The following is a 22926-nucleotide window of genomic DNA, read 5'->3' as shown; positions in this document are numbered from 1 at the left end:
GGATAAGACTCACAGTAACGGATTCAAGTTAGATTTAGAATTAGAAGCAATATAGGGAAGCACTGGTTGGACAAATGAACAAACTACCATCTACCAGTAGCGTCACTGAAGTTTGTTTTCCTCTAAGTGTCTTGTATTATTGTACCTGTCACCATTTTGTCTTCTAATCGTAATTGCACGTTGAGTCTTGGCACAATTGTGTAATCTTGGTCTTGATGGCTCTCTCCTTGAATTTATTGTAATCAAATACTCGGCATTACAAGGATAACTTAAGGTTGTGGTAAGGTTTCACCTTAGTATGGTGAAAATGTCAGATTTATAAAGATTATTATTATTTATCTTGCATACTAAATTAGATCGCTACTTGTCTGCCCGAAATGCTCATGCATGCTAGTGGCTTTTTATTCACAATATTTTATCACATGTAAACTACACACTATGACATCCAAAGAAATAAAAATTTTGAAGGGGGCACTAGTACCTGCTCAGAATTCTGAGAGAATGCTTAAAGAATTAATAAAAATGCTGAACGAATCGAAAAGAATCATCCTAGGAAGCTCACATACACCAATATATTTAACATGCGGTAAAAACTTGATGTTCCTGTAAAAATTGAACCTGACGTATAAATGAATAATGTAAAAGAGCATTACCAAACTAAGCAACAGCAAAATTTCCTGCACCATGGAAAATTATTCATTTCTAAACCACTGCCCTCTTGTGCCTCCCTTGTCCAAGGAAACTTGTCAGTTCACATTCCAAATTTAGTCTTGACAGCAGTCATCAGGCTTAAATTATGTAGATACTTTAGTCGCACAGCATTTTCTCCCTGTGTATAGTGATACCTGGAGTTGCTTCCGGAGGAAACTGCCCCTCGTTACAAAAATGGTATATAATACCAAGAAGATTAGGAATTAGACACGTGTGCAACACCTAGGTGTCTAATGAAAATGATTCGCCAATGAGTGACTTTTTAAGTTCAATATTGATAAATTAGACACATGTGCAACTCTTGGGTATCTTTATTAAGGAAACGTTTCGCCACACAGTGGCTTCATCAGTCCATAAAAAGGAGAATCTTGAAGAACAGAAGGAGAATGAGGTAATCAGTCCCTCAACCTTGAGTCGATGTGGTCAGTCCATCAATCGACTCAAAGTTGAGGGACTGATTACCTCATTCTCCTCCTGTTCTTCAAGATTCTCCTTTGTAAGGACTGATGAAGCCACTGTGTGGCGAAACGTTTCCTCAATAAAGATACCCAAGAGTTGCACATGTGTCTAATTTGTCAACATGTCGGTTCTCTGGACCATTCATCTACAAAGATATGATATTGAGATGATATACGAAGACAGTAGATGAAAAAAGATAATGAACACCAGTTTCTAGACTGAGGGACTGATTGCCTACCTTTTTGTATGTATGTGTATATATATATATATATATATATATATATATATATATATATATATATATATATATATATATATATATATATATAGTATATAGTTCTACAGGATTGAAGGACTGGTTACCTCATCTTCTGTTTCCGTATAACATCTCTGTTAAACAGAAAAATTAACTGTTTGGCGAATCGTCTTCAAGCAAAGATAGCCAAGTGTTGCACAAGAACGTATACTGAAAAAAAACACACATTTGCTTGTAGTTACATACAGCGTCGGCAAACCCAACTTAGCCTATCCAAACCTAATTTAACCTAACTTAATCTAACCTAATTTTTCTTTCTGTGGCTGTTTTTCCTGTAACTTTATTTGGGTACACACAACCAACCCTCCAATGCACCTAATAGTCTATTCAATTCAAAGTTTATTCTCTATAAGGATTACAATGCTGAGTTTACAGAATTTGGTTTACATGTAGTAAAATAATAATTACAGAGTGTACCACTAGATGCTGAAATTTGTGTAAATACTTGAGTCGCGTGTGCCCCACGCGCGTCTACCCGGCATCCCACCACCCAGACAGCTCAATGTTTTTGTTTATTTAGGTTAGGCTTGAAAAAATAAGAAAGTGCACAATGAGTTACGAGACCTCTACCAGTTCAGCGCTTCCTGATGGGGAGACACGGACAAATCTCATCATTAATTACCTTCCACAGACACTTACGGACCAAGAGTTTTACAAGATATTTGTTGTAGTAGGACCCATAAAAAACTGCCGCATTATGAAGGACTTAAAGACTGGATATTCCTTTGGCTTCGGCATTGTGGAGTACCAGAAGCCAGAAGATGCCGCTAAAGCCATCCTATGACAGAGTAAGTCTGATATTGCTCTGGAACATTGTTAATAAATATATATATCTTGTTGAACATACTACATAAAAAATGGGAATATGTATTAGTGAGTGAGTTACAATTTCTAGTGTACTGTTAACCATATTAGTTGGTATTCTTCACTTTGTCAAATAATTACTATCTATATATTGTTATAATTCATTTATGTTAGTTCTTTTTTATACGTTTTAAGTGAACAAATGTAAGGTGTTGTGACTAGTGCAAGTGGCTTTTATCTTGCACTAGGGAAAAGGGGAAGTGTAAAGTAAATATGATTAGATCATAACGAAATGTCATTGGATATATGTACACTGTATTTAGAAGACGGGAAGGATTGTGAGGATTGTCAATATATGTATTAATTCTTATGTAAATTTCATGGAACTCAGGATGATAATAATGTACACCTATTAGTCGGATGATAAGTTTTGATATTATTATGCTTATTGTAATATAATTTGATTGATGAAATGTATAATCTGGTTTTTAGCTATGGAGTAAAGAGATAAAAAGCATAGGGGATAGGGGATATTTTGTAAGCACAAAGATGAATCAGCAGTATGTAATTAGAAAATGTAACATTTTTATTTTTCTGTGGCGGAGACGATAAGGGGTTCTCATATTCCTTTGTTATTGTACCTTAATGTTTTATTAAATTTAATGACTGATGGAGGTTATGAGTGGTGACGGCAGACACAGTTACTAGGCGTGTGGGGGGGGGGTGAAGAGTCAGCGGTAGTGTTTTAAATCCACCACCGTGCACGATATTGATTGTTATCATGGGGTATATGAGGGTTAGGGTGTGGGTTGGTTTCTTTGGTGGATGTGTGCCATCATGTTCAGACTTTTCTTGTATTATAGTCAGCCTTTTAGATGGCTGGATTGTGTTTATACATGTTGTCAATGATATCCTTAATGCTCTAATAAATGTATAAGAGATAAAAAAAAAAAAAAAAAATACTTTAGTCACAAAGCATTCTCTCTCCCAACATATGTTTATACCTTTCCAAGCCAAACTCAAAGGGGTGGACCTATTTAATCCACTAACAAACTGTTCCCATTCCTGTTGCCTAAGTTCTTCCTTTCTATTCCTTGCATTTGTTAGTGCAGCTTGGAACGTTCTGAGCAGGTCTGGGGTTCTACATTCACGGTATGCTTTACCAATCCTCCTAGCTGCATGTGTTAGATTGCGCAGCTGTGGATCATTATAGTATTTACATTGGTTTTTATTGTTATTTATAGTGGAGGGTCTTTGTTTCCTATTCCTGCCCACTTGATCTGTGAGAACACTCTCAATAGTGGTAATTAAATCATCATTAAATTTTTGTGTGCCAATGGGCTCGTAATTCTTATACCATTGATCCAAGTGGTTAATAAAGTTGTCTCTGTGTTCTGGTTAGTACTTCTGAAGAAATGTTGAAACTGATTAATTTTATGAGCCAAAATATTGATGAGAGTGATTGCCTCTTTACCGAGTATGAATTAGATAATGCATTAATCAAAGGTCGATCAACTGCTCCTGGAGAGGATGGTATAACCTATGATATTCTCAGAACTCTAAGGCACGTGCCTGATAACCCTCTGTTGGCACTGTATAATCTCAGTTACATTGAGGGCGTTCTTCATACTTCCTGGACCAATAGTCTCATTGTGCCTATCCCTAAGCCCCAACAGCCTGATACATTTAGGCCGATCTCCTTAACTAGTTGTCTTTGTAAAACTTTTGAAAGAATGATGCTTAACAGACTGTACTACAGAATCAGACATCAACTTTCCCCCTACCTCTATGGGTTCATGAAAGGTAAAAGTGTGCAGAACTGTATTTCCACCTTTCTCACTGCACACACCTCTACTAGTTTTACCACTTTTCTTGATCTAAAATCTGCATTTGATATTGCGAACAGAACCGTTATACTACATGAACTAGCCAAAATGAATATTGGTGGTAGCTTACTCTGCTGGATAATAGGATACCTGTCAAATAGAGTATCCTCTGTCCTTTACCAAGGCTTCAGAAGTGATTCTAAAGAAATGTCTTTAGGTACACCGCAGGGAGGAGTTCTTAGTCCCATGCTATTTAATATTCTGATTAATGCTCTCCTAAATGCTCTACCTGCCTCACCTAAACATATAGCTATAAGCTATGCTGATGATATCATGATCCATACAACAGGGCATAAAAAGATGAATACCATTCTTAATGAAGTTCAAGCAATTTGTAATCGACTAGGCCTCATAATATCTTCCTCTAAAACAAAGATATTAACAAGCAAACGACATCCCCCACCCATCTATTTGCAGGGTGAAATCATTAGCTACGTTAAAACTTACAGATATCTTGGTGTAGATGTACCCTTTAACAAATCCACTATACCACAACTAAACAAGAAATGTAAAGCTAGGCTAAATGCTCTCAAAGCTGTTGCTGGCTACAATCCCAACTATGGTGCTAATGTGAGAATCGTGAGAATGATGTACATAGCCTATGTTAGGTCCTTAATTGATTATGCTGCTCCCATGTTGATATTAGCTAGAGAAAGTTCTCTCCGACCCTTGGAGTTAATGCAAAATGAAGCTCTCAGGATTATTCTTGGCTGTCCCAGATCTACAAAAGTTCTTAACATGAGGAAGGAGCTTGGTATTTCTAGTATCAGTGATAGGATTGTTGAAATTAACACTGTACTCGGTATTAGAAAGTTGAGAAACGAACCAGACACTGTCACAGTGAATCTTACCAAGTGTCTAGAGGTAAATACACACAGATCTAAATGGATTGTGAAAACGTGCAATTGCATTAAGTTTTATAACCTGCATGAACTGTATCACTGTAGGCAACAAGAGCATTTCACCCCTCCATGGAAGATGTGTTCATTTAATATCACATACCTACAAGTCCCTCCCAAGAAGCTCATTGCTAGTAATCCCTTCCTTAAATCTCTTGTTAGAGCAACTGCTCAAGAAGAAATTTCTCACCTAGCTGGTAGTAATAAGTTATCACAAGTTATATACACTGATGGATCTAAACAGGAGTCTTCTGGCAGGGCTGCATCTGCTCTTGTTGCCACCTCCCTAGTTAAGAACGATAATAAATTTGTTGAGTTAGGCATAAGAATTAACAACTGGGCGTCTACACTGCAAACTGAATTGTTTGCAATCCTAATGGCGCTAAAGCTAACCTATGACACTGAGCTTGACTCTGTCATCATTACTGATTCTATGTCATCATTGAAGGCTCTTGACTCATATAATGACTCCAACAACATGCTCATTGGGGAAGCCAGGTATAGATACTCAAAAATTAGGGACAAAGGAATTAATGTACAATTGCTATGGATCCCATCACACATTGGATTACTCCTTCATGATAAAGTTGATATGTTAGCCAAGAAGAGTACCCAGAAAGAGAATGTAGAATATAACTTTGGTATAACTGTGTCTAGCATTAGGAATAATATTAGGAGAGAAGTAAATAATGAAAATGATTGTTATAGGAATGCAGTTAGAAGCCTGAGTAGATCTATAACCCACTATGATAACATGAACGTAGATAAGTATGTTTATGGAGCAACTTGCAATGTGAACAGACTGACTGATGTTGTAGTGGCCAGGCTTAGGCTTGGTTACAAGTACTTCTGGCAGTTTGGGAGACACACAGATGATGATCAAACTAAATGTAAATTATGTGAACAGGCATATGGTCACTCTTGAACACTATGTGCTTAATTGTCCACTCATTGAGGAATACAGAGACAGACAGTATAATAACCTATGTGACATGTCAAGATATCTTATTAATGAAAATAAGATACCAGATATACTAAGCAAATTTCCTAAATTTGCTTGTAACAGATAAGTGAACTATAGATATGTAGATATAAATCCATATGTATTCCTGTTAACCCTTTGGGGCCTAGTTCCTAGGCCTTTTGTGTATCCATATGCTCTCGCGCTACCGTCCACAGGATGGATATGGGGTGCACAATAAACTAGCCACTTCGGTGGCAAAATCTAAATCTAATCTAATCCCAACATATGTACACTGATGGTTCTTCCCATCAGCTCACCCCTGTATGTTTAAATTTTCATACATAATGACACAGAGCAGAGAAAATATTGTACAGTAACAAAGGTTACAACGGAGTTAACACCCCATATATAACTTTTTCTGATTTTTTTTAGTTATTCTAGGTAATTTACACGTATGTTACTAAGTATGATAATTGTACTAAACTCTGGGTAAGGCTTGTCAGGAAACAGGACAAGTGTTTCTTGACTCTGGTCTTAGTCGTAGGACCCGCAACTGGAGCTTTTAGTCATCTGATCAAGGCCTTCCGCTGGCTTACCCCTCCACCCCTCTCAAAATTCTGGTTGTGACTATAACTATTAGGATTTTTTAAAAATTAAGTTGGGGCCAGTAGCTTCAGGGAAGCACAGAAGACCCACAAATACCTGGCAGCAAGTTACAGCTTCGTTTCAAAAGGATCTTGAGACTTATATTAAAGGATCTTGAGACCCTTATATTAAAGGATCTTGAGACCCTTATATTAAAGGATCTTGAGGCCCTTATATTAAAGGATCTTGAGACCCTTATATTAAAGGATCTTGAGACCCTTATATTAAAGGATCTTGAGACCCTTAAAGAAAATGCACATTAAGGTTAAGGAATAAACTTGTCAGGGGAAAGGAAGGAGACACATACATACAGTTGTGACATTTATTAAAGGAAACGTCTCGATTCGAGTGGTTTCGTCAACCTTGAAAAGCCACTCGTGGCGAAATATTTCATATTATAAGTGTCATAACTGTACATATGTTTGTTTTCCCACATCTTGTTGGTATCATCATACCCTGTGAAACCATTAGTCAAAAAAAGTACCAAGGGCCACAAAGCGACTAGCTTTCTTTTTTTTTTATTTCAGACTGTGTTGAAGTTGAAAGAGGAGATTAGTAAGTTGATTTAGGTTCAGGTACACATTAATACTATTATCATACTTAGTACATATGTGTAAATTACCTAGGAAAACCCTAAAGAAAGTCAAATAAAGTTTATTTTGATACAAGTACACATCAGTACAATTATCATACATAGTAAATTAACTAGAATAACCCAAAAAAGGTCAGTGACGTATTTCCATCCTGGGAAGCTAGATTAAGTGCACATAATATATGTTTTATGAGAAACATTTTATTCCATGTGACTTTTTTAATTTAAACATTTCTTCATAAGTGAGTAACATAGGGTGGGGAGAGGGGTAACTGCGAGAAGGATGACATATTGACTAGTGTAGATGGCGACGCCCGGGTAATGCGCATTTCTCATGTTTCTTCCTGGTAGTGACGTGGCAATGGCTTATTGGCTCAATTATTTATTTGATGCTAAGTGGTGACGTGTCACTCTCTTATTGGCTACCAGAATAACGATGAAAACAGTGCAAGACTAGTTTTTATTGGGACATTTCACTCTAGTTGTATTTAGCTCAAGAAAGCTCTGCTCAAGAGCGAATCGTACCAATACAAGCTAGTTCTGCAACTTGTCGGCACACGACATTTCATGCATACTGGCTGCCTCTTTGTGACGTGGCACCCGCGTATTGGCTACCTTGGGGTGACGTGGCACTCACATATTGGCTACTTGGTGGTGACATGGCACTCCCTTCCTGGCTGAGTGCCAACGAAACTACCTACAGATCAATATGGTGCTCCCCTGACCTTTAACTGTATAGTTGCTATGCCTCTCGTCCTCAGATTTAGCCCAGGCTGACACATGTGCAACATCTGGGTATCTTGATTTGTAGACGTTTCGCCAACCAGTGGCTTCATCAATACAAGGACATAATGTGAAGAATGTAGAACTATATACAGATGTGATCAGTCTCTCAGCCCAAGGCTGAGGGATCTATTGTATTGATAAAGTCACTGGTCGGCAAAACGTCTACAAATCAAGATACCCAGATATTGCACACGTGTCTATTTTTTTATTTGTATACAGTGCCGTTTCCCAGTAAGGTAGGCTGATTCAAAACAAAAAAATATTCATCATTATTCATGCTACACCTGTAGCTTGGGAAGACATCTGAATTTAAATGATCCTGCAAATTGTAACAGCCTCGCCCCTCCAGAGTGAAGCCAGTCTTCACCACCAGGACTCAAGTCTGTCTGATTTCCTTGAATCCCTCCATTAATGTTGCTCTCAAGCAAAATTTCTATTTCCACCGGTCTCCTCCTCGCTACAACGTTTATACCTCATGCCTCACGCCTATATAAAAAAGTTAGTACCACTATACTCTGTAATGACTCGCGAAATCGTAATGACACTATTGCAAACAAACCATACCACGGGTGGGGATAGAACCCGCGATCAGAGAGTCTGATCACGGTTTCTATCCCCGCCCATGGTATACCTGGAGTTTACCTGGAGAGAGTTCCGGGGTTCAACGCCCCCGCGGCCCGGTCTGTGACCAGGCCTCCTGGTGGATCAGAGCCTGATCAACCAGGCTGTTACTGCTGGCTGCACGCAATCCAACGTACGAGCCACAGCCCGGCTGGTCAGGTACCGACTTTAGGTGCTTGTCCAGTGCCTGCTTGAAGACAGCCAGGGGTCTACTGGTAATCCCCCTTATGTATGCTGGGAGGCAGTTGAACAGTCTCGGGCCCCTGACACTTATTGTATTGTCTCTTAACGTGCTAGTGACACCCCTGCTTTTCATTGGGGGATATTGCATCGTCTGCCGAGTCTTTTGCTTTCGTTGTTAGTGATTTTCGTGTGCAAGTTCGGTACTAGTCCCTCTAGGATTTTCCAGGTGTATATAATCATGTATCTCTCCCGCCTGCGTTCCAGGGAATACAGGTTCAGGAACCTCAAGCACTCCCAGTAGTTGAGGTGTTTTATCTCCGTTATGCGCGCCGTGAAGGTTCTCTGTACATTTTCTAGGTCGGCAATTTCACCTGCCTTGAAAGGTGCTGTTAGTGTGCAGCAATATTCCAGCCTAGATAGAACAAGCGACCTGAAGAGTGTCATCATGGGCTTGGCATCCCTAGTTTTGAAGGTTCTCATTATCCATCCTGTCATTTTTCTAGCAGATGCGATTGATACAATGTTATGGCCCTTGAAGGTGAGATCCTCCGACATGATCGCTCCCAGGTCTTTGGCGTTGGTTTTTCGCTCTATTTTGTGGAAGGAATTTGTTTTGTACTCTGATGAAGTTTTAATTTCCTCATGTTTACCATATCGGAGTAATTGAAATTTCTCATCGTTGAACTTCATATTGTTTTCTGCAGCCCATTGAAAGATTTGGTTGATGTCCGCCTGGAGCCTTGCAGTGTGTGCAATGGAAGACACTGTCATGCAGATTCGGGTGTCATCTGCAAAGGAAGACACGGTGCTGTGGCTGACATCCTTGTCTATGTCAGATATGAGGATGAGAAATAAGATTTGAGCGAGTACTGTGCCTTGTGGAACAGAGCTTTTCACCGTAGCCGCCTCAGACTTTACTCTTGACTGCTACTCTTTGTGTTCTGTTTGTGAGAAAATTATAGATCCATCTACCAACTTTTCCTGTTATTCCTTTAGCACGCATTTTGTGCGCTATTACGCCATGGTTACACTTGTCGAAGGCTTTTCCAAAGTCTGTATATACTACATCTGCATTCTTTTTGTCTTCTAGTGCATCTAGGACCTCTGTAATATTCTTGCTTCCATAGACTTCTTTCTTTCCACAGACACCTCAACACCCCGTTTACCTTCCTTCTTCATCTATTCTATGGTTCACATTGTCTTAACAGTACCCACCAATGTGCCGAGACGCCCACTCCTAAATGTTTCAATACATTCTCTTATAATAATAATCTTTATTTTTTCAAGTACGTGTACACCTTACTTGAATGACATACTACTATATAAAAAGCCTCTAGTTATGTATAGCATTTCGGGCAAATTAGGTCAATTTTGCCCCCAGGATGCGACCCACACGACTCGGCTAGCACCCAGGTACCTATTTTACTGCTAGATGAACTGGGATAGCAGGTGTCTTAAGGAAATACGTCCTAATGTTTCCGCCCGCACCGGGGATCGAACCACGGCCTTCAATGTGTAAGCTGAGTGCGCTGCCAACCGATCTATGGGAAACCTTCTTCTCCCCCCCCCCCCCAGGTATACTTCCTCCTTCCTATCTGATATCTAGTTTTTCATTGGCTATTTTTTGTGTGTCTTATTGCTTTGCTCTTTTTTCTGGTCATTTTAGTTTCTAATTTTACACACCCTCCCAAACTCGTCCAGTTTTTCTGGAACAGTGGGTTTTCAGCGAACCTCCTGGACAGTGCTGCGTACTCACCCAGTTGTACTAGTCGAGTTGTGTATGCTGGGGTCGATTCTCAGCTCCTGGCCCCGCCTCTTAAACCATAATCACTGGCATTATTAGTTCCTGGCCTCATTGGCCCTATCATACCTACTCTTGAAACTATGTATTGAGTTTGCCTTTACCATTTCATCGTCTATCTCTTTCCATTTATTTACTGCCCTGAGACTGAACAATTATTTTCTAACATCCCTGTGCCTTTAGTTTCCAGCTATGCCCTCGCCTATACCTCTCATTACAAGAAAGTCTGTTTCTGTCTGGTATGTCATGCCTCTGAGTGTCTTGTATGTCATAATCATATTTTCCTTAGTCCTTCTTTCTTTCAAAGTCGTTAGGTTCACTTTTTTTAGTCTTCATAACTCTATTGCCCCTCAGCTCTGGGACTAGTCGTTTTACAAACCTTTAGACCTTTTCTAGTATTCGTACATGTTTGATCAGGTGAGGGCTCCATGCTGGTGCTGCATACTCCATAAGGGGCTTATTATATCGTGTAGTCTTATTTGAGGTTTGTGAAGGCAGTTGTGAAATTAGCTCTCCTCGCATATGCTACATATGCTATTTGATAAATATCCATCTCTGGCGATATGTTGGGTGTGATGTTCACTTGAATGATATCTGTCGTTTCTTGCCTTTTAAGTTGTATTCTGTCTCTAGTCGCCTCTCCATCCACAACTGTGTGAGTGTGTACAGTGTGTACTCACCTATTTGTGATTGAAGGGGTCGATCCATAGCTCCTGGCCCCGCCTCTTCGCTGGTCGCTACTAGGTCTACTTTCTCCCTGCTCATGAGCTTTATCGTATCCCTTCTTAAAGCTATGTATGGATCCTGCCTCCACTACATCACTCTCCAGACTATTCTACTTTCTGATAACTCTGTGACTGAAGAAATACTTCCTAACATCCCTGTGACTCATCTGAGTTTTCAGCTTCAAGTTGTGACCCCTTATATATATATATATATATATATATATATATATATATATATATATATATATATATATATATATATATATATATATATATATATATATATATATATATATATATATATAACTATATATATATATATATATATATATATGTGTGTGTGTGTGTGTGTGTTAAAAAACAGAAAGAAAACTAAACATATAATGTCAGCCTTCAATGACCGATGGCTGAATGTAAGAGCTATGACGTCACACAATGCTCATGTGATCCAGCACAAATATATCCCGTATGACCTTGTTGAAACACATGACTCCGGGCTGATGTAACAGGATTGCCAGAATCATACTCAGTTTGCTGCTTCCTCCCACTACCAATGTAACGTGTAGACACACCGTAAACTGAACGTCGTACAGCCTACATTATATTGTTTATACAGTTTCTTTTGGCTGATATATGTTAATTTTTACCATACACTCCAATTTCAGAAAATTAAAATTACTTAAGTTTTAAATTTATAAAGGTTAAAAATTTTTTTTTTTTTATATTTTATTGAAAAGACATACATAGTACATAAAAATAAACGACAAATTACATAGTGAAAACAGTGATGAAAAATTCTGCATAGTACATGTACTTTCCAATTAACATATTACATCTGAAAGACAAATCTGTACAGTAAACAATGACCATTCCAATCCTTGAAGTAATGACATTATGTCTGGAACACTAAATCTAACCTAAAGACTCCTTGGCAAGTACATCTAATTCCTGATTGTACATCCTGCCACGGAATGTACACCTTACATTCTGAAAACACTACCCCCCCCCCCTTCTTGCGTGTCAAGCCACCTGACACGTAACAATCTTTATATGTAACTGTATATTGTATGAAATACTTTCATTATTCCATATTGAACAACATGATACGTTCAGTATCACTCAATGTATTGAGATAATATAAAATTCAATTCTACATGATTCATGTACAACGTATATCTACTAAACACCCAAACATATCACCTTCTCCAGGAAGGTATAAATATATACATATGTTACATACACTTTACAACACAACCAGTGAAAACACAAATACCTAATCCTATGTCATCCATCAATTACCCTATAATATATATCAATTCAATGGTAACCTAAACCTACGGGCTCTATTGAGCTCCCATGAAAAAACAATATGTATTAAGAAAACAGGATAAGTCAAGCTTTCTAAAAATATTTCACCCATATCATTAAAACCACTACTAAGATGTAAGTCTGTTATCACAAAACATAACAGTGCATCACCTTCACACGTCGATAAATACTGAAGCTTCCTACCACACGCAATACTTCATGTGTATATATATATTTCGCATTCACACAGTGCACCCATTTTGTCATTTCATTACACACATACCAATAATTTCGTTGCAGATATATAATATTCCATCACATTACGACGTCTGTCGTCCTTTGTCATTAGCATAATTAATAATTAAATTGTAGAACGTGTATCGTTCACAACACACAACCCGCTCATCATACAGTCAAAGGCACTTATGTCTCAGTACTATATTCATTCTCTTCCGCACTAAACCCTTTCACACTGTCCTCATCGGGAAGCCAGCCCGCCGCGACCCCTTACATTGCACTTAAATCCCATAAATCCCTCAACCTAAAACTCCGATAGCCCTCAGTAAACGCATTCTCCCAATTCCCTACATAAATTTCCCTATTACGACACTTAGTTCTGTAAAATGTCGCAGCTAACACCTTTATCCTCTCATCCACGCCCACCTCCCTCATGGCCCATGACGTATATATAAAATCCGTGACCAAATACGCCACTGCATTCTCCACCATCTTACTCACCCCTCCTATATCCAAACTTAAAGCCCGCAACACCTGCAATCCTCCCCCACCCACTAACCTGAACACCTTTCCTAACCAGACCCGCACCACTTCTATACAGTCACAAAAATATACCGCATGCAAAATTGTCTCCATGCTTCCACACGCTCTACATTCCCCTCCCTCCCTTATCCTCCTATTGAATAGGACAACCCCAGACGGCAAAATCCCATGTAAAAATCTAAACATTACCTCCCGAACACCCGGTTTTACACGTAATTGTTTTAGACGCGTCCATATTTCGTTCCACGCATACATAGGGTATGCCCCTTCAACAGCAGCCACCACTGACCTACCTTCCACTCCTTCGAGGACCCGCAATTTAACACACGACGGATCCCTCACTGTCATTAATAACCTCAACATGGCCTCACCAACTATTAAATCCCTACCCCCCCACCACCGTTGCATATCCTTACGTACTCGCACAAGTCCACCTCCCCTCCCGCACCCCTCCCTTATATAACTTCGTTTTAGGTACACGCTCATCATCCTTTTTTCCAGAGGTAAAAGTCCCAGCCCTCCTCGACTGACCGGAAGTGTTAACACCGCTCTACTTAACCATTCGCAGCCCGATCCCCATATAAACCTAAAAACCCCATGTTGTAAACGCTTCACCTCACGTCTCATCAGCGGGTACATGACAACGACATGCCATATCTTGCTGTACAATAGCACGTTCGTCACTATTACTCTTTGATGCAGCGTTAGTTGCGCCGCCCTCAAACCACCAAGTCTTTTCAATACTCCATTCACTATTCTCACCGAATTCACCTCTTGAGCCACCCGTGTATTTCTCACATAAATTATCCCACATATCATTAGTTGATCCACCACCTTCCACCCACCCCCTACCACCTCATCCCCATTTGTACTATCCCTTAAGTCTAGAAACTTAGTCTTCTCAACATTAATTTTCATACCTGAAGCCTCCCCAAACACATCCACCACCTTACCCACCCTAAGCAAATCCCCATTACCTCTCACCAAAACAGTCGTGTCATCCACATAACCTACGATACCAGCCCCCCCTCCCCCCGGTCAGTACCCTCCCCACCTCCCGCAACACACCTCCGAATGGCCCTATAAAATGGATCCTGTATACACGCAAACAATATTTGTGATAGTGGGCAGCCTTGGCGCAGTCCCCGTCGCATCTGTATTTTAACTCCCAGCCTCCCATTAACCTGCACCCTCATCGATGCCCCCTGATACAATAATTTTGCCCAAGATATTATTTCTTCCCCAAAACCTTGCCAACGCATAAACCTCCATAACGCTTCCCTTTCTACACTATCATAAGCAGCCTTCCAATCTAACGCCAATACACCTCCATCACCCAACTCCCCCTGTTTCTCTATAAATTCTCGAATCATGCCATGCCCTTCATACATCGACCTTCCTGGCACCCCATATTGCCCCTTATCAATTACCTTGCCTATTACCCTCTTGATTCTGTTCCCTAATATTCTCGCAAACAACTTATAATCTCCACACATAAGCGAAAGTGCCCGATAATCCATTACCGTTGACTGCTCCCCTTTCGGCACCAACACCACAACGGCCGTCCGTTGCTGCTCTCCCATTACCTCAGCCGCCTTAAGTATGTTAAACAGCCTTACTAAAAAAAACCTCAGAACCCCCCAATTCTTTACGTAGAAATCATTTGGCAGTCCGTCTATACCCGGCGCTTTTCCCAAACTTACTCCTGACAACGCCTGCCAAATCTCACACTCCGTAATCGGCCCACCTAATGTCACCCGATCTTGACCATCAAGCTCACACTGCACATACTCTCCCATTTCCCTCAATGCCACCTCACGGAAGCCCACACTTTGCGTATATGACTTAAACCAAGCGTCTACATATCCACTCATACCCTCTGTCGTTACCAATGCTTGACCCGCTCTATACCCTTCCATCCCTACATGTACGTTTAACCCCATCATCTCCATCGTCACTCTCCTCTTTCTCTGGCCTCTTAACACGCAAGCCGACGGCCGGTCACCCCATAGCACTTCTTCCAATCCTCCCATAATTCGCACACCATCAAAACGCTCGTTTTGCAATACCCTAATACTCTCCTTTAAACCCTCAATGTCCTGCACTGGATAGCTTGCTCCTCCTCTTGCATAACAGTCCCGCAGCTGCCCTTCAAGATATCTTTGAAACCCATACTTTAACCGATTATCTTCCCTCCCACGACAAATATAATATTCTCTGATACGATTTTTAGCCACCGAATCCCACCAATTTACCAGTTCATCATCCCCCGGCGCCTCATCCACCAACCGTTCCCACAATTGCGCAAAAGACTGACAACATTCCTCACCCTGCAAAAGCCTCACATTTAACTTCCAATAACCTTGACCCCTTCTAGGCAATCCCTCCCATTCTAGGTCCACCATTACTCCTCTGTGATCCGAAAAAACCGCGTCCACCACACGCACTCTGCTCACTATTACTGTTCGGGGCACATACAATCGATCCAGTCTTGCTGCATATCCACGTCTAACAAAAGTATGTTCTACAACCCCACCCCGTCCAACGTCCATTAACCCCACTCCATTTAATAATTCCCCCAAAATCCCCAAACAATACCCTGCCCCTCTAGGTTCCACATCCTTACGCCTTATCACACAATTCCAATCACCACCAATTACAGCTACACCCGGCAAAGCACGCAAATAATATACTAAGACATCCTTCACAAATTTATTCTTAATACGCACATCTCCCTCTGCTGGACCATACACACACACCAAACTCATCTGTACCCTACCCCACCACCCATCTACACGAATCACCCTCCCCTCCCCCCCCTCACAATGCCTCACTACGAACGGGCTAGTTTCCCTTACCAGGATGGCAACTCCTCCTTTCAACCTTATCGCATGCTCCACATACACATTATACCCATTTACCTTCAACTCATAACCTGGTCTGTAGTTGTGTTCCTGCACGAACACCACGTCAACACTATTACGCACCAAATATTCACTAAACCATACACACTTTCTCTCTGATCTCAATCCATTAATGTTCAATGTCATGCACTTGAAGCTTACAGAGTGGTTTTCCTTCTTGACCCTGGTACTGTCTTGCCACCAGATCGTTTCGTGACACCTCGGTCCCTCTCCCCCCCTTTAGAAACGCTCTTAACCAACTCCTGCCCCGTAGGGCCGCTGTTTCCTCTCTGCGTAACATCCGCCCAGGACTTTTTGCCAGTGCGCTGAGCAGGCGTGATCACGTCCTCGGAGTCAGATAGTGCAGCAGCGCGCTTCCGTGATGCTCCCTCTGCTTCCATCATGTCGTCTGATACATTGTCCCGGTGGACCTCCACCTCCACAGCTTGCATCAAAAGATTCTTATCACACTGCGCAGACCTCAGATCCTGTTCCACGCCCGGATCCACAACAGACCCAAGAACTAGATCTGGACTCCCAACCTTCCCAAGACTCTTGTCAGCCAATAACACATTTAAAGCCATGGCTAATGAGTCTTCCACATCGCTAGCACTCGCAGTCGGGGTGTCCTCTTCCAACACCTGAGCTGCGTTCAATGAAGGGGTGTCCCCCCCCCTCGTCACACCTGCTGACTCCATCTCCTCCGCTCTCTCGACCTCCTCACTCCAGGACCCACCTTGTGTAGGCAGAGTCACATAAGGCAAATCCTCACTCTTCTCTATTGCTGTATGTCGTTGCCTTTGTTCCATGTTGCCACGCCTCCTTTCACACAGAGCCGCTAGGTGATCATATGACCCACATAACCGACAGGTCCGGCGTTGCCCAGCGTATGTCACAAACACCTGGGTACGAAATTCTGGCAGCACTACGTACGACGGAATAGGGTAACGTAACGTCATCTTCACAGAATACGTTCCTTCGAGTTTCCCTGCGTATGGCCCAGTGGCCCACTTCCCAACAGTGGCCATATGTACTGTACCATATTTGCCCATCGCAAGACGGATGTCAGAATCATCCGCCTCGAATGGCACATTTCTAATCTTAACCCATGTGTAATGGCGAGAAACGTCGTGAAGTCGCACGGTCACAGCGGAGTTAACTGTCAAAGTAACCTCCTGGTACTTGTCGACTACCGCCTCATACACACTTGCCAAATTAAACTTGACAAAGATCCTCGTCGTGCCATTCAGCGCTACTCCATATATCTCCTCGTCAGCAATACCATATGTATCTCGTATGATTGCAGGTAGTATCAGGTCCATAGAAGTTCCTGTCCCAGCCCCACGGATAAGCTCAACACAGACTGTGTTTATGCGTCTCCGGCTTGCCTGCGCCATGCTGTGAAAATATAACTGCCACTAATCAACACCAGGGGGTAGCAGCAGCGCACGTCCTCTCTACTCAAGGGCTGAGAGACGAATGCCCTATACACTCCAATTTCAGAAAATTAAAATTACTTAAGTTTTAAATTTATAAAGGTTAAAAATTATATGTATTAGCATGTGTCCAGTGGCTCAGTTAGTGATGCACTCCCTTTACAGCGAGTGCTCGTGGTTCAGTCACCGGCATGGGTGGAGATGATGGGCATGTTTCCTTACACCTGTTGTCCCTGTTCACCTAGCAGTAAGTAGGTACCTGGGTGTTAGTGGAGTAGTGTTGGTCACAACCTGGGGGACAAGATTAAAGGATCCCGATGGAAATAAGACAGATAGTCCTAGATGACGCACTGACTTTCTTGGGTTATTTATCTACCTGGAATCTATCCTGGATAGATAACTCTTCTCCGGCTTAAATATCCCAACAACTCTTATCTTATTTTGGAGAACCACAGCCGTGAGTTGCATTAAAAATAAAATAATTTATTGGGGGGTTTGCTGCATACGGTTTACACCTCTTAAAGGATATGTACACTGACAGATGTATTTCTCTCAGTGTGTATATACTGAGACTTTATTTTAATCCCTATTTTAGGAATTCAAGTATTCTTGAACAGTGGTGAAAAGGTTACTCCACCTTTAAATGACAAATGACCCTCGTGTAGTCGGTAGGCTTTGAACGCCATCAACCAGCCAACCTCCACCTCTCACACGTCATATATACCAAGAAGTGAAGTTTTCTCATGTGTTTATATTTATCTACTTATGTTTCGCTTTATACGTAGCTTTATCAAATCATATTCGCTCTGTGGAGCTTTATCAAGTCATGCTTCATTATTAGAGCTTCAGCAGGTAATGAATTTGTCCCATTTAATGTTTTCTCGCAACGTGTATCTTTTCCTCAATAACGTCAGCAGTACGCCATTTGGATTTAACTTAATTCTTACTTAAATAAAGGAAAACTAAAGTGGAGGTGTTGAACTATAGCTGCGCGGCACCTGCAAGTCTACACTACGATATATGATAAAAACCGTTGCCTCTGCACATGTGTCTTACATTCCCAAGGATTTACGCCTTGGCAACTCCACCCCTGTACCTCCCTGAGATACAATGGTACTTGTTCTTTGTACTTTCCGGTTGAAGAGCGTACGTCACCCAGAACAGAACAAAGGAACACTTGCTAGCAGGCTGAGCCCATGCCAGGAAGGGAGAAGCCTCATGCAGTCGCTTTGTCTCTTGAATATATACCAAATGTGCTTTATTTTTTTTTATATTAATGTATTTTTATACTGTTGATATTACTGGTGTGGTGTATTAGTTTTTAGGACGTAGAAGAGGATGGGTGAGGGAGGAAGAGTGATTTACTCATTAGATCCTCTTCGGTTCACTCCTTTTCGCTAGTGTTTCACTCCGTTCATCCCTTTCTGTAGTTTGTTCATGCCTTTCACCCTCTTCCTGGATAAAAACTTACTTCCGCTAACGCTTTTTCTTTCACCTTTCCCACATCCTCCTCTTACTTATCTCCCTTTCATTCTCCCACATCCTCCTCTCTCCCCCTTAACCCACTTTTTCTCTCGACCGTTTCCTTTTCTCCTATCTCTTGTTCCCTGGTGTCAGCCAATACACGAGCAACATACCAGCCACCACAACGACAGTTGCCATCAATACCATCAAGACAGTCAACAATGATATCCCAACAGCCCTCCATACTGTTGTCTCCAGCGTTCTCAGTTTGTGCACAAGTGAAAGCTTAATCGATTTCCCCACTAAAAACTCAATAAATTCAGCAAACATCCAACATAAGAAAGTTGGCAGTCCCTCGCCTGTACGTGGCAGAGGTTTCCAGGTTGTGCACACCTATTTCTACTCATTTATGGTTGCAGGGGTCGAGTCACAGATTCTGGCCCAGCCTATTCGCTGGTCGCTACTAGGTCCACTCCCTGCTCCATGAGTTTTATCGTTTCTCTTCTTGAGGCTATGCATGGATCCTGCCTCCACTACATCATTCTCCAGATTGTTCCAGTTCCTGACAACACTAAGAAATGTTTATAATTTACTTTAGCAAGTTTATTTAGGTACAGGTCCACATTTATCATAAATGGTAACATATGTGTAGATTACCTAGGATAATCCCCAAAAAAGTCAAAGTATGTATTTCCATTAAAGTCCTTGAATTATTTCCAATAATTCTTGAATTATTTATATTAGTCCTTGAATTATTTCCATTGGGTCCTTGAGGATTAAAGTATCAATGATATTAGTTTCTAGGTTAAGTATAGCCTTAAATGGCCCTCAAGCAGTCGATAAGCCTTAAATCTAGCAAAATTATAATTTATATTATATTTTAGCATGGTCTGCGTGCGGATTGCACCAACAGCCTGGTTGATCAGACTAGCAACCGGGAGGCTTGGTATAGGACAGGGCCGCTGGTACATTGACCTCCCGAAGCCGGCTACTGGTAACGTACAGGTATGTGATCATTAAACCCGCGTGGGTTATTCGATACAATGATTAGTGGAAGATCGATCCTCCGTTCGCATTTTAATTTCTGCCCAACCAGGCTGTTGGTACTTGCCTAAAAACTAACAAAATATTTCGACTAGTAAATTCCTGCCGGCTATTTTTAATGTCTTCAGCCAGGAGGATGCTCCCAACTCTGGCATTGAACCTCATTCTTCGTACAAAATATTTAAAAGATGCGCATCTGATAAAAATAGAAAATGCCAAGACCGTCGAACGAAATATAACAAAACGAGAAATTCCCTCTGAGTTTCACTCAGGACGGAAGTAGTTACTGAGACAGGAACTAGACCAGAAAAAGGTGTTTGTTGCTTTGTATACGCAAGACGGAAAATATGGAAAGCATTAAAGACGAATATAGTATATTGTAGTTTTTTGTGGATTTATATGGCGTACTGTTGATAATAGTGAAGAAAAGACAAGTGTTGTAGAGCAAGCTTTTAAACTGGGACAACACTTCGCTGTATAGAGTTTTATCAAGTTATGATAAAGCTCTACATAGAGCGAAATGTTGTCCTTTGTTCTGCAATGTGGCTTTTCTTTACCATCATTTTTGTGTTGCTTGTTTGCCAAGTGTCGCAACACAATGACTGCTTGTGAAGATCACATTCGATGTAGTTCAGCTTACCTGACCTAACATGTATCTTACCCGTATAAAACTGTTTCTCACGCACCGTACATACAGTAGGTCCTAGCACCTACCCTTTGACTACTGCCCACAGGATGGCTATGGGGCCCAAAATAAACATATAAAACTAAGTTTTCAAAATAAAATGTCCCTATGTCCACTGACTTTATAATGGCACAGGAAAAACCATAACGTAGAGTTTCCTCCCTAAGTGTGGGTTATTTGTGAATTATTCCAACCATAGTTTCTTTACTCTCCCATTACGTACCGTAGTAGTTTTTTTTATTCCTGCAATATTTCCTTTTCAGTTTAGGAGGTCCGAGAAGACCAAGTTACTAGTTATTAAGAAATAACTAATACTGTGATCATTGCTTCCCGCAGCATGAGTGTTACAAGTGTTTAATTTAAGTTAGTATGTAATACAAGTACTGTACCTGACTACAATTATATTCCTACCACAATCTGGCATATTTCAGGCGTTTCGTTGCAGCCCTGCATGACCCTTATGGGTTTAGTGTTTAGTTATAATAATAATAATAATAATAATAATAATAATAATAATAATAATAATAATAATAATAATAATAATAATAATAATCAGGCGTTTTATAAGAGGAAATAACTGAGTAGAAACTGCTAACCAATAAAGGAATGACTCCATAGTATTCAGATTTTAAAAACGCCATTTATGTCTTGGAATAACAATATATCTGCAAAGTTCAGATGTTGGTATTGAATAAAATAGGTCAGTGCATAATTGACCTTGATGCTGGTGAAGGGGAGGGTTCATGATCCAAGGAATTAGACCTGTCTTCTCTTCCCTTAGATCGAACGTGATTGCCTCCCATTAGTGGAGCTGATGTGTAACTTCAGGCTTTTTCAATAATAATAACACCTTGAAGAGGACCAGGAGATTTAGTTCAACACCTTAAGATGATCAGGAACTGTAATGAGAACCTAAGCAACGTGCATGAACACTGAAGGTTTGAAGCTCTGTATGTGTGCACAAATTGTAATAAATAAATAAATAAATAAATAAATAAATAAATAAAGCTGATCAGTAGAGGTATTCTCCAGTTATCGCACAGAATTCAACATCGCAATTGAGCTGAATAAAGCCAGTGTGTGAAAGGAACTTGGCACAAAGGATTACACAGCCAGACGTCAAAAAGACGCTACACCAGAAGTGACGTAATGACGTCTTTGAAGTGTAAGTAAGTAAGTAAGTTTATTCAGATATACACACAGTTACATAGAATTATCATACATAGCAGCATATGTGTAAAGAACCTGGGATAACCCAAAAAAGTCAGACAGAGTGACTTATTTCCAGTTACCACATGGAAACCAATATCCCAGTTACGGATTTAGCCTAAATTAGCCGGATAAAGCAAGTGTGTGGAGAAATCTGGCAACCAGACGTCATAAGAAGTAACATCTTTCAGATTTATCTTTAAGAAGCAAGGCTATGAATGACGTAAAAGCATCAAGTATGGCTTCCAATACTCATAAAAATGAGTAACATTATTATAATCATGGGGAGCGCTAAACCCGTACGATTATACAGCGCCTGTGGAGGGGGGAATGGAAGGTATTCAGGCTAGGAGCTGGAGCACAGATCCAATTCCCTAGATCAAGAGCCCCTCACCAGCGTCAAGGAACCTCCCTTGAGCGGCCCATGAGTAACGATAACAACTTTGTTTTTATAAAGTACATTATGCAATTGACATGTTTAAACCACTATATATATATATATATATATATATATATATATATATATATATATATATATATATATATATATATATATATATATATATATATATATATATATATATATATATATATATATATATATTCGTTGTATAACCCTTGTGGTTTAGCGCTTCCTTTTTATAATAATAATAATAATAATAATAATAATAATAATAATAATAATAAACCACTATATAAAGCCCC

Source organism: Cherax quadricarinatus, chromosome 76 (genome assembly GCF_038502225.1).
Source record: "Cherax quadricarinatus isolate ZL_2023a chromosome 76, ASM3850222v1, whole genome shotgun sequence".
Taxonomy (NCBI): Eukaryota; Metazoa; Arthropoda; class Malacostraca; order Decapoda; family Parastacidae; genus Cherax; species Cherax quadricarinatus.
The sequence above is the reverse complement of the archived record's forward strand: the minus strand, read 5'-3'. Positions refer to the sequence as shown.